Genomic DNA, 8,314 nt, shown 5'->3' on the forward strand with positions numbered 1-8,314 from the left:
CAGATTACACCGAGATATGGCGCAACATCAATGTTTCTTCAATCTAAATTCCGAGATTGCTTCATGTTTTAGCACAACGCCAGACCCCAGTCACAGCCAACATCTGAACGCACCATGGCTCACTGCAGCACGGCCGACCGAGAGCACGCACAAGCAGCCGGCCTTTCAGTAAGCGAGCCTGCCTTGTTCCTGTGGCCCACCTAATAATTAACGGATGCTATGACTCAACTCAGTCACGGCGCTGTAATTATCCGAGGAGGTTGTCATATTTATTTAACTAGGAAGGCAAGACGGCTGATGTCCACCCAGGTCGTGTGTTAGATGGTGTCAGTTTGAAGACTGAACTGATTCTCCCCTTCGGAGCAGGGTGGTCTTCACTCCGTCTCCAGCCTGCCTTATGCGTATATGTGTGTGTGTGTGTGTTTTGTTTGTGAGAGCGTCACAACAGCATGACCTGGAGAAAATTTCCAACATCCACACTAATTCTGCTGAGACATCCTGCAGGTCCACAAGCACACACATCACCTTTGTCCCATATGCAGGAGGAGAGCAAACAAGGGTGCCATTGACACCATCTCCAGCCTCCATCACGTCTCCTCACCCTCCCACGTTGTTTGGTCCCTCCAGAGGTGCTTCAGGTGCAGGACTCTGCTGTTTCCAATTAGCGGAGTATAAATTAGCATCGCTCTGCCTTGTCCTCTATCCAAACATTGCCGTCTCTTCATCCCTGTCGACCCGGGACACTTCACTCTGCCTCTGACCTCCCGCCTCTTTCACCCGCACATAAATTTCCCCTCCTTTATGGCTCTTGTCTTCAACCTCTCGCACCCCACTAACTCATGCTGTGTGCTGTTGATGTGCGCCGCATTTGGTGTAAAGACCCTCCGTTTTCAGTCAACGAGAGCGTAAATCCTGCTTCATATATCAAAACGTGAAGGGAAAATAACTTCTGGCTTTACAGTAAAGTCTGCTTAGCCCTGATATTTCATGGGGAGACAAGGACACAACCCGGCACGCGCGCCGCCGGTCGCAGTGAGGGGTGCCCTGATAAGGTTACACAGAGATTCAATTACTCCAGAGGTGGGGGAAACATAGCCGTACCCCCCCACCCCACCCCACCCACCCATTCCACGGTGCATTTGCGAGCCTTCTCCTCCACAGGTCAGTCTGTTAAAGCCAGTGTTATTTTTTCCAGGGCGGAGAGATCAGCTGCGAGCAGGACCTCAGGTCAACGTGGCACAGAGAGTTCACATCTGTCCAAATAAATTCTCCGCTGTGCCATCAGCAGTAAAAACACACACACACGCACACACACACACACACACACACACACACACACACACACACACACACACACACACACACACACACACACACACGCACACACACACACACGCACACAGAGGAATCCTTGCACTCACACAATGCAACAGTGCGTTTATTGTGATTTTGTATTTTGTATGTCCAGGGCAAATGTCTTTACAGGAGCGTTGCATAAACAGCACACAGTACATTGGCTGCATGCACCCCTGTTTTGTCATGTAAAAGTATTTTTCTACTAATGTGGCATTTAACCTGGTTCAATGGAACAGAAAAAAACAAAAACAAATCCATTGGAAAGGAAAAAAACAAATAAAAAAGGTTAGTTTCAGAAGGTTCACACCCTTAATACTAATTGTTGAAGGATTACTGAATGTTTTATTATTATTGAATTGCATTCTGTCTCGTTTTGAAGGAGTCTATCAGCGTCCCACAAAGCAACTTTATAATATTTTCCCAATATACTTTGCCAGAGGCCTCCTAATTTAGCAGATAGCGATGATATTTCTGGTCCACAGCCCTCTTCAGGGATTTTCTGTCAGGTTTATTTCTGGACTTTTTTTGTTGATTTTTGCTCACAGGGATGCTAAAAACTAAACCAGAGTTCTCATTTTCATCCACCTCAGGTCAAACTGTCTGGTTCCAACACAGAAATGGAACGTATGGTGTTTTCTGGTAATGCTCAGTGTTGTCAAACATTTAAAAATGCTGCCTGAAGTTCAAATTTAGTTTTATTAGACCACAATGTTCAACAAGGGATTAGGGCATTCTTAGTCATTTTTTTAAAAAGAAAAGAAAAACATTTTTGACTATGCGATCAGTTTTAGTCATGTCCCAACAGTCCCATATTTTCCATGCTTTTATTGTTTTTAATGTGACTTGGCATTATGCTGTTTATACACTTCTCCTGACTGATACCTTTGTACAATGGGCTATGTGTTGTCCTTTCTAAACTTGCTACAAACTATGGTTTGAGCTCAGGGATGCAAATGAGCAAATGTCAGGATCCCATATGGTTGACTGGACTTTACTTTTTTAAGGTAAATCAGATTGACTATAACTGATGTTAGGTGTGAACCAAAGGAAAGAATGCTGAAATCAAATTAAAAGGTGCTGTAAAATTTAATTACTTTAAAGTTCTGCACATTTCTGCAACGAGACAGACATTTTTTTTATATAATTGCTTTTTCTTTTCTTTTTAAGACAGATTTGTAGGTTTTTCATTGCATTGTACTGGATGAATGTCCCTTTATATATGTTAAAGGTTTTGAAAGACAAAAAAAAAAAAAAAAAAAAGGTTTTGCAAAAGTATTTACGAGAGTGTTTTAAGCTCTGCCACAAACCATGAAAATGCAAACATGTGGAAGAAGATGCTCTGATCTGAGCCGATGGAAACAGAACCTTTTGGACAACATGCAGAACACCATTTGTGGGTGAAAAGTAATAAAAACACATTACCCCAAACAATTCGCCCCTGCAGCGAAACATGCTGTGGGGATGCTGCCTTTTTCAGGAGCGTCAGGAAAGCTGGTAGGGTGTGAATATTTTTGCAAGACACTCCTCGATGGTGGATTGAATCAATGATTGTAGGAAAATCCCACTGGGGACAACCCCCCCCCCCCCACACACACACATACCACTTTCATACGGTTAAAATGTAAATGACATCTGGATTTAAACTTCTTCCAGATGAAAACATTTATATTTACATCATTTGCACAACAGCACTGAAAGTTAGTCGAACAACAGGTCTGCTCAGATGAGAGTAAACTAGTTCTGTTCCTTTTAAGCAGTCGTTTAATTCATCCATTAGACCTAGATAAAATGCTTAATTTGTGTTATAAGCTCTAAAAGGTTGTTTTAACACACAGAGTGCTTTGTGTTTTTGACATGCTGATGTAGGAACGTGTGGTTTGCAGCGCAGAAGGTAGCTTTCACTCGGCCTCGTATCTTCAGACCCTTTCACAGAAGGTGCTACATCAGCCACAAGGAGACAAATAAAATGAAAACGAAAGCAGGCGGCGTAAAAATATCCCATCATTTACTGCTCTACATTCCTGACTTTGGCACCTGTCATGTGTGGGTTTTATTCCTCGCTCTTTTACGAGCTCAAGCTGCCGTCACAGAGAACACGGGGGTGGGGGTATACTGAGCATGTCCTCTACGGGATGTGCAGCGTTCACAGGGATCAAATGCTTCCATGGTGTGTGTGTGTGTGTGTGTGTGTGTGTGTGTCTACTATATTCCAACCCTCTGCTGCTACCAAGTCGTTTTACAGAGCGCAGGACCTCCGTGTGCCCTCTGAGCTTTTTTCTTTATGAGCTCCAGCTTATCCCATGAATTGCAGAGAAAACAGGAGTTGGGCAGGTTTTTTTTTTTTTTTTTTTTACGAGACCCCCCCGTGGAAAACAACAAGAGTGAGAAAAACAAGAGGGCAAAATAAATTGTCGCTGTCAGTTGGGGGGGTGGCCTCTGCTCGGAGAAGGTTGGGGGTGGAGGAAGAGGTTTAATTGTTATCCGAAGGATTCGGACAGAATACTGCCTGAAAAACCAAACTTGTTGGAAAGAGGTGAAGCAGATGAAGACAAAGAGGAGAGTGTGAACTTTCGTCCAGGGACAGAGGCACTGATGTGGGCTCCCTCCTCCACGGGAGTGTCCAAAATAAACATGGCTGTTGGCCTAACATCTTTCACCCCGTCTCCTGACCTTACATCATCCCTCTTTTTTTCACCCACTCTTCTCTCTTCTCTCTCTCTCTTTCTCAAAGCGCTCTCCTGTGTTCCTCTCGTTTTATTTCCTTTCACTCTCGCCGTCCAGATGTTTGGCCCCGCTGCAGCAGCACCGGCAGCGGACGCGCTGAGAGTGAGGACCACAGAGCTGAGCGATGGGAATCTCCAGCCTGGATCGGAATGCTGACCCCCCCCCCCCCCCCCCCCCCCCCGCCCGCCCCTCCATCCATCTCCATCAGTGGAGACGCATTTGTTTGACTTGAGATGTGATTGTGTTTTCCCTTCCTCACACCTGCAGCTTCCTCTGACCCGTGCTCTCCCTCCCACCCACTCGCCCAGTCCTCTGGACTCTCTCTGATCAGTTGCTTTAACTTGGAATAACAGCCATCCAGCAGCTACTGCTTTCTCCTCGTGTTTGATATGTCCTCCTTTTCAGCAGATGCTATTTCTCAAGCTTTTTTTAATCCTGAGCACGCATGGAAGGAATAGGGCAGTCCTTCAACAGTTCCCATCTCTTTATGCACTGATACAACAGTGTTGGATTTTAACCAACAAAATGTTGGTTAAACAAAAACAAAGTTTTAATTCCTTTAAATCAGTATTTCTTAGCAGAAATTTACAGCTGAAAGACACTGAGGGGATAAATTCTAAATAAATAAATAAATAAATAAATAATAATAATAATAATTATTATCGTTATTATTATTATTATTATTATTATTATTATTATTATTATTATTATTATTATTATTATTATTATTATTATTATTATCTAATTACTCTGACAAACCAGTCAGGTTATAACTCTTATGTTTTATACAGACTTGAACTTTACACACTACAGCAGATAGCCACTTGTATTTGAAGAATCATACAGGTGAAAAAATGTGTGCACACCCAGCAGGTTATAAACAGGATCATAACATATTTTGAAATTTTTGGACCAAGATCTTCTTCCTCAATTAACATCTAAAAACATACAGGCTATGTTCGGTCAATACCAGATGGACCTGATTAAAAATGGAAGGAAATAGTTTCCATGGTGCAGTCATTAACACACACAGTGAAACCTCTGTGTTAAAAAAAAAAAGAAACAAAAAATAAGTCAGGCTTTGTCACTTAAGCAGAAAGTCGGACTGAAATATTGATCAACCTTATAAAATCTACTCTATAAAAGTGGGATGCAAGCCGTAGCCCCCACAACCCTAACTAAGATGTGCCGTTCATTGGCAACAATTGCCTCAGGGTCAATAAGAAGCTCAACTGGCTAAAGCCAGGCTTGACTTAGTGTGATTTTGGTCGGTAGCTGAATCTGTATTTATTGCTCATACAGAGAAACTTTTCCATCGGCGAGTCTTACGGCAGTTCTAGTGACTGTTATAAATATAGCAGAACTTTGTTCCCTTTTGGAAACCACATGACGAATGACAATAGCTGACGGCTAACTGCACCAGCGTTTTCAGTTTCACTCGAATCAAACGTTTTATTTGCTGGCAAAATAAAACTGTAAATGTGGTTGATATTTAACTTTCATAAATAGCCAAAATGCTGGATCAAATTTAAATAACGCTAACAGCTAATAGTTGACATGATGTAAAGTTTCACATTATTGTCTGTTTTTTCCTCTTATGCCACAATTAAACAAAAGATAATATAATGTTTAGTGATCAGGACCTAAAATGTTAATTGAATTGTATTTCTCTTTTTAAATATATGAATGGTGGATTGTAAACCTGTCCCCCCTGACAACCACATCTAAGACATTGCCCTTCATTTGGTGCTTAGCCTACTTGTTAGCAAGTTTGGCCACATTAGCAAAGGGTTAGAGTTACTTCGGCATGGAAACTTTCTGAACCACAAGTCTTATGAAAGTTTTTAACTTACCAGCCTTAATGTTCCCTTCTGGACACCAAAAACAATGAATCAGAATACCTAATTCCTGATTTCACAAACTATCTTCAGCCATTTCATATTGGAAGGTCTATTTGTGTTCAAAATAAAGTAGCTAATGTCAAAATGGAGCCATTATTGAACACTAAAAAAATTCTTGCTTAATTTAAATGTACGTCAATGTAATGGCTTATGATTAATGGCCTTTGAAATTCCTTTTTACATTGTACTGTTTGTTGTCAGCCTGATGGACTGCTGTGAAAGCAGACCCTTGGGGGAGTAGCATCTTTATCAGACACAGCTCATGTGGGATCGCCATAAAAATAATAAAATTAATCTGTTGTGAAGGGAGCCAAGCAAGCGTTGTGACTTTCAACAACCTGTGGTTCAGTGCGGATCAAACATTCCTCGTGTTCCTGAATTTATCACGATGCAAACCCACCCTCATTAGTCAAAGCCTCTCAGCGAGTTTGTAGCTGCTAATTCTGGGGGGGGGGGCGCCCAAACTTATCGCCCGCTCATTCCGATGCTATGGCTGCCCCGTTGCTGAAACCCTCTCAAGCTGTTCCAGACGTCTGACAGCAGCCACGTTTATTTATTGACTTCATTTCACTCCCAGGGCAGCTTTTACAGCTCCCCCGAGTGATACACACAGTTAACGTAGAGCTGTTCATTGCCTTGTGAGTGTTTTTTCGCTCCCCCTCGCCCTCCTTTTAAACTGTTCCTAAGTGTTTAAAAACTCGGGTAATGACGCGCTGTTGTGGAAATGAAAAGCCATGTGGGATAAAGAAAAAAAAGAAAGAAAAAAAAAAGGGAAAAACATCCATGTGGGCCTCCACCTCCGAGGAGACAGTGAGCCACCGAGGAGGAGACGGGAGCGAGGACGGCCCAGTTCATCAAAATGAAGGAGAACTTTGCTCAGGGTAAAAAGGAGAGGTCCAGACCCTGTGCAGAAAACAGATGCTCACTTCCACATTGTGCACCTTTCCACCATAAAGAGGTCAGAAACTAAAGTTATTGCAGAAATTGCAATTTATCTGTAGAAAATGTTCTATTTTTAAACAATATTCTCATTAGAGTAACACATTATTGACTTGCCACAGTTCAAATTTGGTTAAAATGTCCCTCTTTTTATGCTAACCTACAGCTAGCCACAGCTACTTTACAGCTAGCTTCTGGGATCTTTAGAACACTGAGCTATATTATACACTGGAGTGCTAATCACCGTCTGTTTGAACGAGTCGCTTTGAAGCCACTAGCCGCCATATTGGTACTCCCTATTTTCCCCCAGTAACTAGGGAATATGTGCGCTACAGCATCGAATAACGAGGATTTTCTCATGTTCAGGGGGGGATTAAGACTTTTAAAATGTCAAATGCCATATAGTTTTGTGTTATGTTCTAAAAATATCAAGTACTGAGAAAGTCATGTGCTGAAATATTTTGCATTTTATTCATTTAAATATATATATATATATATATATATATATATATATATATATATATATATATATATATATATATATATATATATATATTGCACAGTGGCGCAGTGGGTAGCGCTGTTGCCTTGCAGCAAGAAGGTCCTGGGTTCGAGTACACCCCTGGGTCTTTCTGCATGGAGTTTGCATGTTCTCCCTGTGCATGCGTGGGTTCTCTCCGGGTACTCCGGCTTCCTCCCACAGACCAAAAACATGACTGTTAGGTTAATTGGCCTCTCCAAATTGTCCTTAGGTGTGAGTGTGTGCGTGAATGGTTGTTTGTCTCTCTGTGTTGCCCTGCGACAGACTGGCGACCTGTCCAGGGTGTACCCCGCCTCTCGCCCAGTGAACGCTGGAGATAGGCACCAGCAACCCCCGCGACCCCATTAGGGATAAGCGGTTTGGAAAATGGATGGATGGATGGATATATATATATATATATATAACATTTATAAATATATAAATAAATAACAATATACAAAAACATATATTTACATATGTGTATACATATATATATATATATACATATATTCATATACACATACTTATATATACATATATATATTTAATATGAATAACATGTAAAATATTTCAGCACCTAGTTTCCTAGTAGTTGATAGTGTTAGTACATCCACTGACTGTAGAATTACCTGTGAAACGTTTTCACACAGCCAGAAAACTGCTTGTTATTGCAACCAAATCCTGTGGGATTCTGTGAGAGTAGGGAGTAGCAAGATGGCGGCCAGTGACTTCAGTTTTTCGGCAAAATCAGCACTCCAGTGTATTATATAGCTCAGTGCTTTAGAATTAGTGTGCTGCTTATTTTTCAGTCTACTGTGCCTTGCAAAAGGTTTCATTCTCCTTGCACTTCTTAATATTTTGTTACGTCACAACC

Source organism: Fundulus heteroclitus, chromosome 16 (genome assembly GCF_011125445.2).
Source record: "Fundulus heteroclitus isolate FHET01 chromosome 16, MU-UCD_Fhet_4.1, whole genome shotgun sequence".
NCBI lineage: Eukaryota > Metazoa > Chordata > Actinopteri > Cyprinodontiformes > Fundulidae > Fundulus > Fundulus heteroclitus.